The following is a 16,814-nucleotide window of genomic DNA, read 5'->3' on the forward strand; positions in this document are numbered from 1 at the left end:
ACGTTTTATAAAAAAACTTCAAAAATCAAGTTTTCAACCTATAAAATGATTTGAGCACCTTAACCTTATGAAAAATTTCAATTTCGGTTAAAAAATCAAGTGTCATGCAGGGCAATACTTTAAAATTATTTTTTAAACTATCATATTGGTTGAGGTATCAATCCGAAGCAATATAACTCTTCAGTCAAATATGATCTCAAATTGAATTTGCGGATACTTCAGGTTTTTTATAGACTTCTCATTGCTTTTGGTTGTTGTTCACGATTATTACTGCTTCCATAGTATTATCTGTTGTTGTGTATTTAACTCTGGTAGATATCTGTTATATTATAGGTTTTGTACCTATATCCCCCCTTTTTTTCCTTGCAATGTACCACAAACTTCAAAAGTATTCCATATAAGAAAAAGAAGATGTGATATGATTACAAATGAGACAATTACATGTAACTCTCCAAATGAGACATAAATTAATAATTATAGGTCCCGTACGGGCTTCAACAATGAGTAAAAGTTATACTGCATAGTCTTCAATTCTCGAAATGAATAATGTAAAACAAACGATAAATCTAACGGCCTGATTAATGTACAAAATAAATGAGAAAGAAACAAATATTGTATATAGAAACAAACGACAAACACTGCATTACCGTCTCGTGACTTGAAACAGACACATACAGAATGTGGCGGAGTTTAACTTTTTTAAGGGCGCACCAACACTCCCCTTACCTTGGGGATGGGACCGTGTGTACCAGTGCAAAAAGCTTTATATCAAAATCAACCGTCATCTCCATCATCTTCTTTTTCATCAACCGTCACAAGACATGTTTTAATATTTATATATGTAGACGAAACGCGCGTCTGGCGTATAAAATTACAATCCTGGTACTTTTGATAACTATCTACACATTTCACTCATGGCCACAGGTCTGAACGTTGAAAGGTTCTGCTCAAAGCAAACACGTTATTTTGAGTTTTTCTTTACAAGTACAGACAAGGTATTGTAGGAAATCCGAAGGCATTTGTTCCTAAAAATGCTTCAAACCATCCCTATCAATTCATCCAAGATTTAACAGAGATCTAAAGGGGTTTTTGGAAAGTGCGATGACATCCATATGCCTGTCTGCAAAGATGCTGGGTAAACATTATACGAGACGTACACACTATCTTGAAATCGCTCAATTTCATGGTTGGCAACACATAAGATAGCGTACTACCGTCGCACTTCACTTTAAGAAGCATAAAATCCATTGGCATTCAAAGTTTCAACAAGGTGTTTTGAACCAAACTCATGGTACATTTGTATTGCCAATCCTAAATGAAAAGGAGGGGGGTAAAGGCCACACAAACGATTGACTCAACAGTTAATTAGCATTTACGCAATTTCTCTGGTGCCATTTTCCAAAATAGTCTTGTCTGTATGCAGTTTCATCGAGTAACCATAAAATGAATTGCAATAAATACGAAAGCATTGATTGAATTGAAGAAGGAAGTGACAATTCATCCGAAGTTGGGTATTCTTCTGTAGAGCTTCGATGTCTTTTCTAGGTATACTTGCAGCGGAATGAAATATCTGTCCGTGATTTATATCTATTAAAGTTGACACTGAGATTTCAATGTCAGTTTTCAATTGACTAGCAGCTGATATAGCATCTCAAATAGTTTTTTTGCTACTAAATATTATGTTATTTTTGCCTTGAACTTGTTGAAGTTGTTTGACAACTGAATTTCTATAAAAATCAAATGATAAAATTGAGAAAGGAAATGGTGAATGTGTCAAAGCGACAACAACTCGACCATAGAGCAGACAACAGCCAAAACGAGTTTAGACTGCATTCTACAAATAGAATACTGTAAATTCAGAAATTATTGCGTGCATTTATTATTTTTACGATTTTGTCATTTTAGACTTAAATGCGACTTTAATTTTTACGATTTTGAGAAAAATCCTGTTAAATTCATATAAAACATTTCAAAATGCGAGTTTTCATTATTGCGTTTACAATTCTGTCGCATTTTTCGCAATAATAAAAACCACGCAATAATTTCTGAATTTACAGTATTTTAAATTAGAATCAGCCGGAAGGAAAGATCTATATTTATCAAGTAACTGTGTCATGGGAATTACCATTAAATAGTTTTCAATAGCTAAAATAAAATAAGTAAAAGCAGTATCCTGATCTGAGATAACTGCTTCCACGGGTTTGGATTTTTTTTTTCGTTTTTAGCAAATAATTTGTAATGCAATCAAAATGACACAGTCCTTGAAGTTTAAAAGATGGACGGGAAACTGTTTCAACTTGAACCTTATCTGACACGGATAAAACATTCTTTATACGCTCATCTGATATCAAATGTTTTGTTGCAACAAAATACAAGCGCTCCAGTTGAACGATTGCATTATAGAACGCGTACAAATACCCGAAACTGAGGGACAACAGTCCGATTATTGTGTGTCGTCATTAAATATCAGAGATGAGGAGCTTCCTCGCTCAGAAGGGGGAACCAATATGTTTACTTGTTTACCTTTTGTAGCATGAACTATGATAAACTGCCTGCACAGAGTTCTTCAAATTAACAGCTATTGCATGAACTATCTTGATGTTCACCTCATACAATCTTTTATTCAACATTGTTCAATGCAGATACAAAAATCGACTTCCCTTTACTGGTAAATTGACTCAAAATTTTAGTCGATTTTTAAAGCACTGCATAAAATTTAACGACTTTTGTCTTTTCTTTGGACTTAATGGAGCAAGTTGCAACGGACTTAATATATCACGGAATATTTAATGAAACTATCCGTCTTACAATAAGACTTTTCTTACAAAGTATATTTGATGTTTTATAACAAAATAACATAGAATATAAACATATTCAAACAACGTATGTGGCATATATCAGTGCACTTTAATGAACATATGTGTATATAATAAAGAAAAAGGTAGTAAATCCATATCAGTTGAGGGCAAATTATTGACTAATACACAAAATGTGACGGAAGGCAAGTGATTCAGTTCCGTGTAAAAATTGAAGTTTTTTTCTCATTCTTATTCCATTGATTTCTTAAGTTTTTTTTCATATTTTGGTTCCGAAATTTTTATTATTTATTAGTTTTATGAATTACTATATGCTTAAAATATAATGGGATAATCTTTATTACTGCTATGAAGAAGAAACTAAAGTTTGTGTCAATTTGCAATTAAAATTACCTCATTTTTAAACAGTCCAAACTTAGAAAATTTTATAGATTAGAAGAAAATAAAAAACTGAATAGAATATTTTGACATATGAAAATAGCTTCAGGAAAAACTATTTCAATTAAATGTAGGCAAACATTCACAATTTTTCATTTTCAAAAAGGGGGTTGAAATTTTCTAATATACAACTAGTCATTTAAACGACTTTTTAGAAAAATGTGACCGTACGAAATTTTGACGACAGGGCAAAAACGAAAGAAGACATATTTGTCTTTAAGTTAAGACCATTTTTAGCCGTGTGTTATTTGGGGAGATTAAACTCGCGATCTAGACGACTTTTTACACTTCTGTCACCGCACTAATAAGAAACTAAAAGATAGGTAAAAAGAAATTACGGATGATTGCATTGAGTGTGTAGATAAAGGTAATAGCTTTGGAAAACTTGCTAGCGGAAGCGTGAAGTTATTATTAGGTTAGGTAAACTACCCTCCTTTGAGAGTTGACTAGTCCAAAAGATAACAAATCCATATATCTGTAGGACTAGGCTTCTTCGAAAGGGAGGTAGTAAACCTTACCTGATAATGACTTTACGGTTCAGCTAGCAAGCAAGCTTACAAAGTTATTTCCTTTAGCTACACACTCAATGCAATCGGCTGTAATTTAATCAAAATACTTCTATACATTTCTATACCGCCACATAACTGCCAAAAATAATTGATTTGTGTTTATACCTTAATAAAAGGGGCACTAGCTGTCAAATTCGTGTTCACCGATTTGACTCAAATTCTCATTTTTGATTCAGAACATTGTGAAACATTTATCCAAACTATCAAAATTCTCAAATTAACAATTTACAGGGCATAGAACCGAAAATATGAAGCTTTGTTTCGTGTGTATTTTAGTTTAGACGCCATCTCATTAAATATCGAGTTGACCTCGAATGAACATATAAGGTACGTAAACATAAATGTAGATATAAATAGATAAAGCAACTCGTGCAAATGAATTTTTCTAGGTCTGTTTAGCTTATATCATAAATTAAACATATCTGTTTATCATCGTTTATGCCTATATAAGAATGATTTTTTTTGTGGATCGAATCAGTCAATTAAACGATTTACCTTTGTTTTACTTTCAGTGATGACATTCTTTTCCTTTAAATATCTTTACACTCACAATGCATGCGTTATCCATCTCTAGCTAAGGGGTTGAATTAAAGTTCACTTGAATACGGATTCAATGAGGTCGAATTATCCACTTGCAAGTGAATAATTCATCATAAATGTTTCTTAGCTTACTTTGACAAAATTGAACTAGACTGGCTGCTAAAAGCGAATAATTATTTCACTGTTTAACTTTCATTAATGATTGAACAAAAAAAATCATATTTTAGATTTTTTATATATCTCGTAGCTAGTGCCCCTTTAAAAAGTTTATAATATTATAATTGATTCCTAGCAAAACAAATTGAATAATAAGGAAAGTCGCTGCAAAAATACCTTTACTTTGTCATACATGTAAAGGATGTAAACAAGATTTTGATTATACATTTTATGCATCGCAATTAAAACGATTTCAGCTATGTCAATGTTATATAAGAGTTGGTACAATATTAACGATATTGAGACGAAAGTTAATGTGCTAACATTGTAAATATTGCGATGTCGACAATAACGTTTTAACATTGTGCACGGGAAATACACAATTACATCTTTTAATATAAATAAGATGTGGTACACGTGCAAATTTAATTAGACAACTCTGCATCCAATTCTTAAAGTATAAAAAGTAAATAAGTATTGGTCATAGTTCAGCCTTCAACACGGAGCCTTCAAATAGACTTACACTGAGCATCAAGCTTTAAAGGGCAATAAAAGACAAGTGTAAAACAATTCATACAGGAAAAACAACGGTCTAATTTAAAAGGTTAAAAAAGAATCGAGAAACACCTATGAACCACACCAACAAGCTACAACCACTGAACAACAAGTATCTGACTTATGAGTTTGTTTGAATGTCCTTTTCATATCTAACGTCTCTCATTTATTTTATTTTACTTTTCATAAAGTTAAGACAAATTCCAAAAATAATACTGATAAAAATTTCTCATTTCAGACTTTGTATTGCCTCAATCAAATTATTAATAAGGAAAGAAAATAAAGCACGACATACCAAATTACATATTTCATAATTAATGGTAAATTGCCATTAGTCTGAAATCGTAATAGGAAAACTATTTGAACATTTTAAGAAAATTTCTAAAAGCAAACTTAGCTTATTAGAAAAAAAATCTTATTCAATAAAAAAAAATACTTCAATTGTTAATCAGGTATATAATAAGACTTTGTTGTATATCTTTTCTTTTTTTTTTAGAAATTTGCATGGACAGTACGGAAAAGAGTAAATATATAAATAAAATAGCATCTGGAAGAGAGGTCAGGCATTATGTTAGAATACAGGTTGTTGGGAAATTTGAAGTTGGAAAGACAAGTCTTGTGCGCAATTTACTTGAGCAAAAAATAGATGATGTAAAAAGCACAGATGGGCTAGAAATTGTTCGAGAATGTAGAATAAAAAAAAGTGATGGTGAATGGATTGTTGGAAAAGGTGAGTTACATCGTACTTTATTACAAATAAAATCAATAGAGAAATCGTTTGTGATTATTTACAAGTCACTTATTGCAAAAGACAACTTTCGAGTCGATGCCTTTCCGTCGAAAACTTTGGTGTTAGTGAACATCATTCGTGTGTTTAGGGGCACGGTAACTTCCGTTTTCATGTTGAGCGAGTGGTTAGAAACTATGATCATGATATATTGCACGAATTATTCGGCAAATTGAATTCTTATAATTGACAAGCAGCACTGCTGTTATTAGGAAATTGTGATTAAGTACCTACAGAACAAACAGTATGTCTAGTTTATCCTGCACAATGACGATCACTTAGACGGTTTTGAACGTTTATAGTACAGGGATACAGGCGATCTCCTCTATCTGGTAAATGACGTCATAAAGGCGCGCATAATCGACGAGTTTATCCCGGTGAAGTTAGATTTAAAATTAAGAATTAGATTAAGGAAGCCCACTTGTCATGTTTTGGGATTTTTGTCAGATGTTTGGAATATTTTGCTATAATCCATTTGAATGCCATAACAAAAATTGCCCATTGACCCCTATTGTTCTTTTTATAAATCTTTTACATGTGTAATGATCAGCCAATTGTAAAAGTCTTATAAAATTTTAATTATTTTTTAATAGTTTTAGAGAACTTAAACTTGTCAATGAAAAGTCTAGAGATAATATGTTCGCCAAAATTTCAATGGCTTATATCTCGAAAACAAGTACATTGACCTGCTCTTTTGATTACTTTTTTTTTTATCCCCTATCATTATAAACTTATGTTTTTAAAAATTAATTATTTTGAAACTGAGAAGCAAACTCCCTTAAATGTCCACATTTTACGAATAGAAAATATTCTTAAACTTTCTATTTGACATTATTAACGCTAAGTTTCATGTACTTAATTCAAATATGTAATAAAATTAACCTTCGTGTGCTAAATAAAAAGATAAAATGGGGTCGAAATTTTAGATATTTACTGAGAATTTCTGTTTCTTTCGCATTTCTTCACAAAAATATATCCTCTGGACAGAAATATCAAACTTTCTGTTTTGTTTCAAAACATAACACATACGGATTTTTGTAAAAACGATTTGGAATATCATTTATTATACAAAAGTGTTCTCTGAAATAGTGTAAAAAATCTTTGAAAATTGTTCATTGTATTTGAATTTCATGATTCTAGTAAAAATAAAAAACAGTTTTACATGTAGTTAAGTATAGTTTTAAAAGCCATATTTGAAAATCTAATAAAATCCTTGTTATTTTTTCATAATTATTGGAAGAAAAAAAGTTTGAATGTTAACACTATGTAAAATCTATAGAGATTTATTGCCCCCCCCCCCCCCCCCATTTTAAATGGCTTATATCTCGATAACAAGCACACGGACTGTTCATTTTTTCCTACTTATTTAGTTCCTTTATCTATATATACTATCAATTTATATTAATCTTTTAAAAGGCTTGTTAATTTAAAACAGAGAAGTGAATATCCTTAAGGTTTTATGTACCCTTCTGTAGCCATTTTTGTACGAACTTTTCAAACTTCAATTGTATCAAAACTAAATATATAATTAATAATAGAGATAAGCCATTTTGTACCTATTCCAAGGGGAAACTTGATGCATAGCATTATTTTTACTGTTCCATTGCATTTAAGGTTCATCATAACAAACGGACAAATGTGGCTGTATTTACATGACTCTTACATGCCAAAAATTACTCTGAGTACAGACTTACCTGTAAAGTTGGAAAAGTTTTAATGCCTAGCATCCACTAGATATAAAAAAGTTAAATCCATTTTGTGTTTCAGAAAGATAAAATCTCTTTTGGATTTTGATGGGCATTTTTTTTCCTTCATGCAAAAGGTGTGAAAATTGACTAAGTTGTGGAACAACTATGAGATGCTCCCTCAGGTAAAAAACCGGTTCGTATTGTTTTCATTGTCCTTAATTGACATAGACACCAGGTATCTTCAGAACTCTAGGTGAGTTAAAGAGTTTATCTGAGTCAGTGAGTGGACAGTATCAAAGTAATGCAGGTGTTTGTTTATTTTTGCACCTTCTGAAGAAAGGAAAAAAAATGCCCAGCAAAAACCAAGAAAGATTTTATCTTTCTTAAACACAAAATGCATTTAACTTTTATATATCTAGTGGATGCTAGGCATTGAAACTTTTCAAACAGCACAGTTAAGTCTGTACACAGAGTAGTTTTTGAGGTAAAAATACGGCCATATTTGTCCATTTGTTATGATGAACCTTAATAGAAAAAGAGGATTGTGTGGCAAATAAATCAAGATTTTTATAGAAAATCCACAGCCTTTGTCCGTGTACTCTCATATTTGGCAATTTGATGACTGATAGATATAAGATTTTTGCATGCAGTGCTAGCATTGATTTCCTTAAAACAAGTTTATAAATATAGTTATTGGTTAAAACCAATATAAATATGGCCAAAATCAAGTACACCTTTTAGGGTGCGCTCGACTTTAGTGACTCAGAACGAGGTGTTTTGGAATTTACAGGTTGCTTAAAACTTTTTGTACAAGCACATCATAGGAAATCAAGTGAGTAATTTATGTTTTAAATTTTATAACAAAAATCTCTGTATTAAAGGCTGTGGATTTTCTATAAAAATCTTGATTTATTTGCCACAAAGTCCCCTTTTTCTATAAAATGCAATGACACAGTAAAACATAATGCTTTGCATCAAGTTTACCCTTGGAATATGTACTAAATCGTCTATCTCTATTATTCATTATATCTGTAGTTTTGATACAATTGAGGTTTAAAAAAATCGTACAAAAATGGCTACAGAAGGGTACATAAACCTTAAAACGTCATTGATGAAGTAAAATCCAGAAAAAGCGCTTTTCATCAATGAAATAAAGTTTTCGACAATTATGTGTTTATTTGAACTAGACAAATAGTTACTTTTCAATAATTGGGAGAAAGGGTTTTCAAAATTTAGTTGACGTTCAATTCTTTTTGAAAATTAAAAGGCTTCCGCACATACATTGTGTACTATGCTAAATGATGTCAATTTGTTTGTTCATTGATATAAAAACCAGGCGAATGACACCCAGAGTTATAACGACCTGTTCAAGTATTTAAGCGAACAAAATAAACGAAGCAAACACGAAAAATCAACAGTTGACATTATAAATAAAGTGCAAGTAAACACAAGTTCCTATCAGATTGTAGTAGTCATGTGTATAAATGTGCATTAACATTAATCATTATGTGTTCAGTGCCTACATGCCCGACTTGCGTTTTATATTGGGAATTAATATGGCTGTAGTAAGAGTCAAATTTTAGCTAATTTATTTAAAATTACAATATAATAACATAGATTCAATGTTATATATATAAAACCGCAATATCTGAAAATGAATTTGGAAACGTATAAAGAGTATAATTTAAAAGATGCATTATGATAATGATTATGCATTCCAATGCTACATGATAGTAAATAAATTAGTAATATTAAATGTAAAAGTTTTATATCAAACCACACACACACATGCACACAATTATTTCTAACTAATAGATTATGGTTTATAAATTGCCTCAACATTCCGCTTTGTAAATTTGTCTTAAGGAGATTGCTCCTATAAAAAGTCAATAGATCGCTTATGTTAAAATGTAATACAGAACACTGGACACTTTTAATTTGCAAAACACTCATTTGCAAATCCGCCGCCGCCTCAAACAAGAGCTACAATATCATGTATATAACCAAAATGTGCAGAATTACATGGGATTCAATAATTTCATTGGTTTTCTACAGTTACTTTCATATTTATTTTGCAATTTGAATTATAAAAACATGGGATTTTCAATATCCCATGGGACAGGGCAAAATCCCATGGGATTTTTTTTGTCCCATGGGATTATTGTAGTCCCATGGGATATTTGTTGTCCCATGGGACAAAAAAAATCCCATGGGATTTTTAATATCCCATGGGACAAATTAAAATCCTATGGGATTCTAATTGTAAATATATAGATATAAATAAACAGTAATGTGTATGTTACAATGTATTCTATTTGGTAGTAAATTATTATAAGATGAATCTTTTTAATTGAATATCTTTTTTTCTTGGGAAATGTTAATTTAGCATATTGTTCTTTAACTGTTCAAAACTAAACTTTTAAACAACAAAGCAGATAATGTAAGTATCAATATATGCTTATTTATGAATTATAGAATACTTTCTTGAAAAACAAATATTTGCCATTTGAAATCAAAAAAAAACTCTATTGTTAGGTTTAACATACTAGTAGCTATTTAAGTAAATCTATTTTTTTTCACAATATCTCTCAACACAAAACATTAATAGTTTCTTATCATCCAGCATTGTTTGATGGTATAGTCCACTTTTTGGACATTCGGCACAGAACTTTGACATTATTGTGGTTTCAATATTTTTTTGAATTTAAAAGAACTTCAAATCATTGACTGAGTGATGAAAATAATAACTGATCCAACTTTTGTCTTTGAATTTATTCTGGTCTTGTTTCTATGTTTTCTCCATTTATTCTAGGTAGTGAATTTCAATCCTTCTGAAAAAGAACCAATAAAATCTAAAGAAATGGATTATACAAAATTGTAAACCTACATGTAGCAATAATATGATTTTCAATAAAAATAGCTATGTGGTATGGATTTTACTGATTGTTAAAGGTTGTCCAGTGTCATCAGTTGCTAACGGCCTACATCCTTTGGTCTCTGATGGAGGGTTGTCAAATGAGCAATATACCACATCTTCCTATTCTTATATTCTTCTTTATAAGATTTGGGTATTTTCCCAAGTTATATACATAATATATATATATACTGTAAATTCGGAATTAATGCGAGTTTTTTTATTGCGAAAAATGCAAGAGTTGTAGACACAATAATTTAAACTCGCATTATGAAATATTTTATATGGATTAAACAGGATTTTTCTCAAAATCGTAAAATTTAAAATCGCATTTAAGTCTAAAATGACAGAATCGCAATAATAAATGCACGCAATAATTTATGAATTTACAGTATAAAGATCAATGTTAAAACTTTAGACAACTATAATAACATTCCATTATTCACAAGAATTTGCAATATATTATACAAAATGCAGACAACAGAAACAATATTTCTTTAAGCTTTTGAAGTTCAGACAGATTTCAATTTGTGTTTTATTTCAATGAAAAAATACCTTGAACTCTTTGAAAATATTGGAAATAATCACATTGATACAAAAAAAATATGTATGTTTTATCCTTATTTTTTGTGTTGTTGGCTTGCTGTCTCATTTTAATATACATTTAAACAAACATCAATAATCTTCTTCTTTATTAAAAGTAAAAATGGGATATTTTTGATTTTGATATCCCAAAACATTATAGTTCTATCAAATAACTTATTACCAAGTTCAAAAACACCAATGTGTTTGATATTAATTTTAAGACGTGTATAAATGTTCCAGACCATATTAGTATTCGGATCTTACTGTTACGGTCCAGAACTTACAGTCTCACCATATGTGTACAGTCAGACCATTTAAGTATACTTGTACTGTCTGGTACCAGCTCGACCAAACCTGTGTTTTTATTTTAACTGCAATTGAACTTTTTGTATTATTCTATTAAAGATTTCAGTTATGTTGATCTGTACTGTACATTTGTTTGTAATAAACTTGACCAACTTCTTAAAATTGGGCAGACTGTATACGTACAGTCCAAATACTTGTATGTTCTGGAACATAAACATGATTAACAAGCATTTGGTAGGATGTCATGCTAAAATCCCATTAATATAAGTACTAAATTTTGAGTATATACATGTAAATCCACAAGTTACTTACTGAAATTCATGGTGAACACTCACCAAAAACTTATAATTTAGAGGAAAGACTGGAAAGATGAATGCAATAACACTATCAAAACAGAGCATAAAACTTACCGAAAAACAAGATGCTTTACATTTATCAAGGAGCAGGATAATTGAAAAGTTGTTTTTTCTTTCTCTGCTGTCCATCATATAACCTTTGAATTCATTCATGCAAAATATGAAAATCTGCAAAGGTAAGACCTAGAACCTCAACTTATCCACATTTTGAATTTTGAACTGCATACTTGTCCTTTTCATCTTGCTGACAACCTAAACATAAAAAATGATAAAAACATAATTCTAGATTGACTAAATGTGTTTTTATTTTTGTTGGTACATGTACAAATAATTTTCCCAACTTTAAAACGAACACATCATCACCAAAGAGGAGGTCATACTAACCTCTGAAATATTTAAACAAACCGAAATTATTACTTAATTAAGATCTTGTAAATTAATGGCATAGATAGTCTTATTTTTGAAAACTTGATGTCTATTGCATACTTATATTCCTTTGTACGAGAGTATGCATATTAAGATAGACTCCATGGACTTAAATGTAAGCATGATTAATTTTTCAGTCACTGACCATGCTGACAGTTTTTAAGCTCTATGTCTACATTTTGAGAGAATATTGCAAAACTGTATATTCTGATATTCAGAACTTATTATGAGGTTTTTATTAATACAACTGAAAGCTGTATTTCGTTTTCATTCCTGATACATATGTATGAGCTGAAGACCAGTGCCGAATTTTTCTCACTGCATTGAAGACCCATAGGTGACCTTCGGCCGTTGTCTGCTCTTTGATTGGGTTGTTGTCTCTTTGTCAAATTCCCAGTTTCCACTTCCCATTTTATATCATGTATGCTGATTTTTCTTAAATTACAATATTCAATCATGCAATTTTGTCCATTATTGAAAATACGATAAGCAAAAATAAATGCACAAAAAATTTAACATTTTTATATATGTAATGTAAAAGACTTTTTTTAAATTCAAAACAGTTGCCTACACTGTTAATTTCCTTGTTTGATTTCATATTTTTAAAGCCTTTATAGCTAGCTAGATGGTATGCCGGGGCGGATCCAGACATTTTAAAAGGGGGGGGGGAGGTCCCAACCCAAGACAAAGGGGATGGTCCTATATATTCATTTGATTTGTTTAATAGTCTCGTACAAGAATATATATGGTTTGAGGGTGGGGATCAGGGATCCTGAAATTTGTTCACCTAACCACTGGATGACAGGGGATCTCAACCATTTAAAAGTTTCTCAAACATGTGGGGGTAGGGGTGAACCCCATGGACTCTCCCTATATTTCCTTTGATTTGTTTTATTGTTCTATACAAGAATATATAAATATGGTTTAGGGGTGGGGATGTTGACTGTTTACAAGTTTTCAAACTAGAGGGGGTGGGACTTCACTTTTATTTTATTTCATTATTAATTTTATTGTCCCCGACAAGAATATATATGATTTAGGGGTGGGGATCTGGATCGTTCACAAGATAATAGCACATTCTCAAATTGAACAGGGTGGGGTAACCCCCTAAGACCTCCTTTGAATTTCATTTGATTTGTTTCATCGTCCCATTCAAGAATATATATGGTTTAGGGATGGGGATCTGGACCGTTTACAAGATAATAGCATATTCTCAAATTGAAAGGGGTGGGGATTACCTCCCATGGACTCACCCTCCCTTCTTTCTTCCCCCCCGAAATACCTTTTAATAAGCCCCAATGCACAGATAGTTCACAGTATTTTCCCTTGATTTACACTAAAGAAAATACACTATACAGGTGTATTTTTTTTTAAAAAGATAATACAACTGAAGACCACCATGACCACAGTGGTGGATCCAGAATTTTTCATAAAGTGGGGCCCACTGACTGCCTAAGAGGGGCCTGCTCCTGCCATGACTCGGTGATTCCATATATAATCAACTAATTCTTTTCCCAAACAGGGGGCCCTGAACTCCTGATTCCCCCTTTATGTTCCTCATTTCAATCACCCTGATATCAATTTAGTTTTATCACTTACAATAGGAATGGTTTGAATTCCCCAATAATTCTTATATACCATTAATATCAACATATTTCATTGTTGATAAATGAAAGGCAAAAGTTTTCTATGGGTAGAAATGGATAGTAGGAAGCTTTCAGATTCACACCATGCCGGTGGTTGTGTTCAAAGTGCTGGGTTTTTATGACCCTCGTTGTTTGCGGACTAACTATTTAGGCCAGTGGTGGATTATAGTGTGCGTGCACTAATCTTCTATACCTTCTTAATCAATATATTCAAATACTGACGGCAAGTGTTGTAATGATGTATCAATGTCTTTTTGAAATCACCGTGCTATTTACATGTGGGATCGAGAATGCAGGGGAAGGAAACTTGTCAATTATGTTTATTTCTAAGCCAAAATAAAATGAGCCACCGTAAAATTAACCTTGGGTAATAACAGTGCATGTAAGGCTCGTCTCGGAGGGGTGTCTTTTTTTCTGTCTTCTTTTTTTTAATTATATTTTTAATAACTTACACTTTTTCAACATTATTCTCTTTCTTTCACTATACTTTATTCCTTTTTTTCTTTGTCCTTTGTTCTCTATTCTGTTAATTCACATCCATACCCTCTTAATATGTGTATGTGGACTTACTGTAGTTTATTTTTTAGTTCTGGCAGAGATATTAGATACAATATATATGTCTCTGGTTCTGGTATTATGCGATAAGTCAATTTCTTTTTCATGCAGTGTCATGAAATATAATGGTTATATGCATATCAGCCAAGATTGTGCGAAACATTTTAATAAACAATTCAACACTTTACACGTTATGTGAATTTTATTAAAAATCGATGAAGAACATAAATTTGGCAGCTAGTGCCCCTTAAACAGGTAAAGTTCAAGTAACAAATTGTGATCTACTGGCATTCAACACCAAATTACTTACTTGCTGTATATTGATAAATGTGATTGTATATTGTCAATACCTCAACATCGAGAATACGTCATGTGAGGTGTTGGTCGCTACGTTTGATACGGGGTCAACGGTTGCGGCTTCGAGACAGAGAAAACATCCAGGTAAAAAGTGTAGAATTTAGTTTTTGAAAATTTGAGTTGTAAATTTTCCTAAAAAGTACTTAATTCCGTTCATCTAGTTGTAAATTTTTCTAAAAAAAAAGTACTTATTTCCGTTCATCTATTATGGGTATAAACTAAACTGAACAAGAAAAGTATAAGTAAACAGACAGAAAGTCCGACGTTGAATTAATTATTTTACAATGAATTGTTTAAATATATGAGAGAATGTTTTAGGCGAATTTTCTTTAATTACAGATAAATGTATTTTAGGTTCAGGAAATGATTTATTCTTCGGGTACGTCTAAACAACCGCCCAGGACCTCCTGAGTGCACTCAGGACATACAAAGTGCACTCAGGACCCATTACCGTAATCATATCTGCACACATGATGGATGTTTATATTCGTTATACGCTTCTTATTTTAGAGTTAAATTTAAATTTGGTAGAAGTTGAAATCGCAGGGGCGGATCCAGCCATTTTAAAAGGAGGGGTCCTAACCCAGGACAATAAAAGGGGGAGGGTTCAACTACATGTCCCCATTCAATTGCATTGATCGGTCAAAAAAAGGGGGTTCTAACTCCCCGGAACCCCCCTCTGGATCCGTGCCTGAATCGAACTTAGATAGATATGTTAATTCTTATAAAATAATGAGGGCACGTGTCACTGATTACACAACTACTGAGCCATGAATTATCCAATCAACAAAATTGATTGGATTATCTTTATTGTTTTTTAGGAATTGAATTGTTTATCTCAGTTTTACCTTTGACATGAATTTGCATATAGAAAAAATAAAATATATATCTCATTCGATGTGCTTTTTCAGTTTATTTTTCATGATGACGGGTAAATTAATTTGTTGTGTTATACGTTTTGCAGTCCTGGTGAAGTTCACGAATAAAGAAAATTAGAAAATTATTTTAAAGTTGCGTTTTTTCTGTAACAAGTTCGATTTTTGTTTTTCAGTGTGATTCTTCTCTCTCTCTCTCTCTCTCTCTCTCTCTCTCTCTCTCTCTCTCTCTCTCTAAATAAAGTTTTTAAACAAACACAATGTTGACTGAATATACAATTTTATTTCGTTTATATGTCTTTATTCTCAACAAACCATTATACAAGAGAAGACAATTATGTACAATATTCAGTTTAACCTTAACGGAAATCTGTGCACGAAGGCTTAGTCGTGGGTTGAACGGATTTCGTGTCAATAAACTGTCTGCGAAACAGTCTTTAATGTTTGTGTCATTTTGGTCTTTTTGGATAGTTGTTTCATTAGCAGTCATACCACATCTTCTTTTTTTATAATTTCTCGCTACTACAATCTAACTTACATATTTTTTAGAAATAATTATACCCAAAATATCATAATTTTTAAAAAAACGAGACGAAAACAACGGCGACAAGTTCATTTTCAGAATTTATTTCCGCATTGAAATTCGTTTCAGGCTTGTGAAACTGGACAAAACGACTTTAATTAGAGAAAAAAAAACTTAATAAAAACGGATTTCTTAAAATATTTGTATAACTCAAAAATAAAATTCCTGGACCAGTTCAATAAAAAATAGAAATAACATCTAACTACATGTACATGTATATGAGTTTGATTGTTTGAAAAGTACGGCCGCTTTTACCGTTAAGAACGGATTCCATATACAAAACTTTAATTAATATGAATTCTTTTAAAGTATGAACATTAATTTCCATTTTCAAACTCGTGCAAAGAATTAATTACTGGTCCAGGACATGATAATAAAATTAAGAATAAATCTTAAAAATTTATGGAACGAAATTTTAATAAAAGACGAAAATCTTAAAACATCGTGATATTCATTCTAAACGTCACAATATTACTTCCCGCATGGTCACACTGTACTAACAACACAATATATAAAACAACAATAAAGATAATCCAATTAATTTTGTTGATTGGATAATTCATGGCTCAGTAGTTCTGTAATCAGTGACACGTGCCCTTATTATTTTCTAAGAATTACAAATGTAACATATCTATCTAAGTTCGATTTCAAATTCAACCAAA

The 16,814-nt window shown here is 31.4% G+C and overlaps 1 long non-coding RNA gene across 1 annotated transcript; it reads right to left on the bottom strand.

Annotated features, from left to right (window-relative positions):
• Window positions 1–10,100: 10,100 nt before the first annotated feature.
• LOC134705256 (uncharacterized) lies at window positions 10,101–14,116 on the bottom strand. Its single transcript, XR_010105513.1, has 3 exons — window positions 13,976–14,116; window positions 11,765–11,962; window positions 10,101–10,380 (listed from the first exon to the last, which is right to left on the bottom strand). It is a non-coding gene; the product is annotated as an uncharacterized LOC134705256 (long non-coding RNA).
• Between the last annotated feature and the right edge of the window lie 2,698 nt (window positions 14,117–16,814).

This window comes from Mytilus trossulus, chromosome 2, assembly GCF_036588685.1.
Source record: "Mytilus trossulus isolate FHL-02 chromosome 2, PNRI_Mtr1.1.1.hap1, whole genome shotgun sequence".
NCBI lineage: Eukaryota > Metazoa > Mollusca > Bivalvia > Mytilida > Mytilidae > Mytilus > Mytilus trossulus.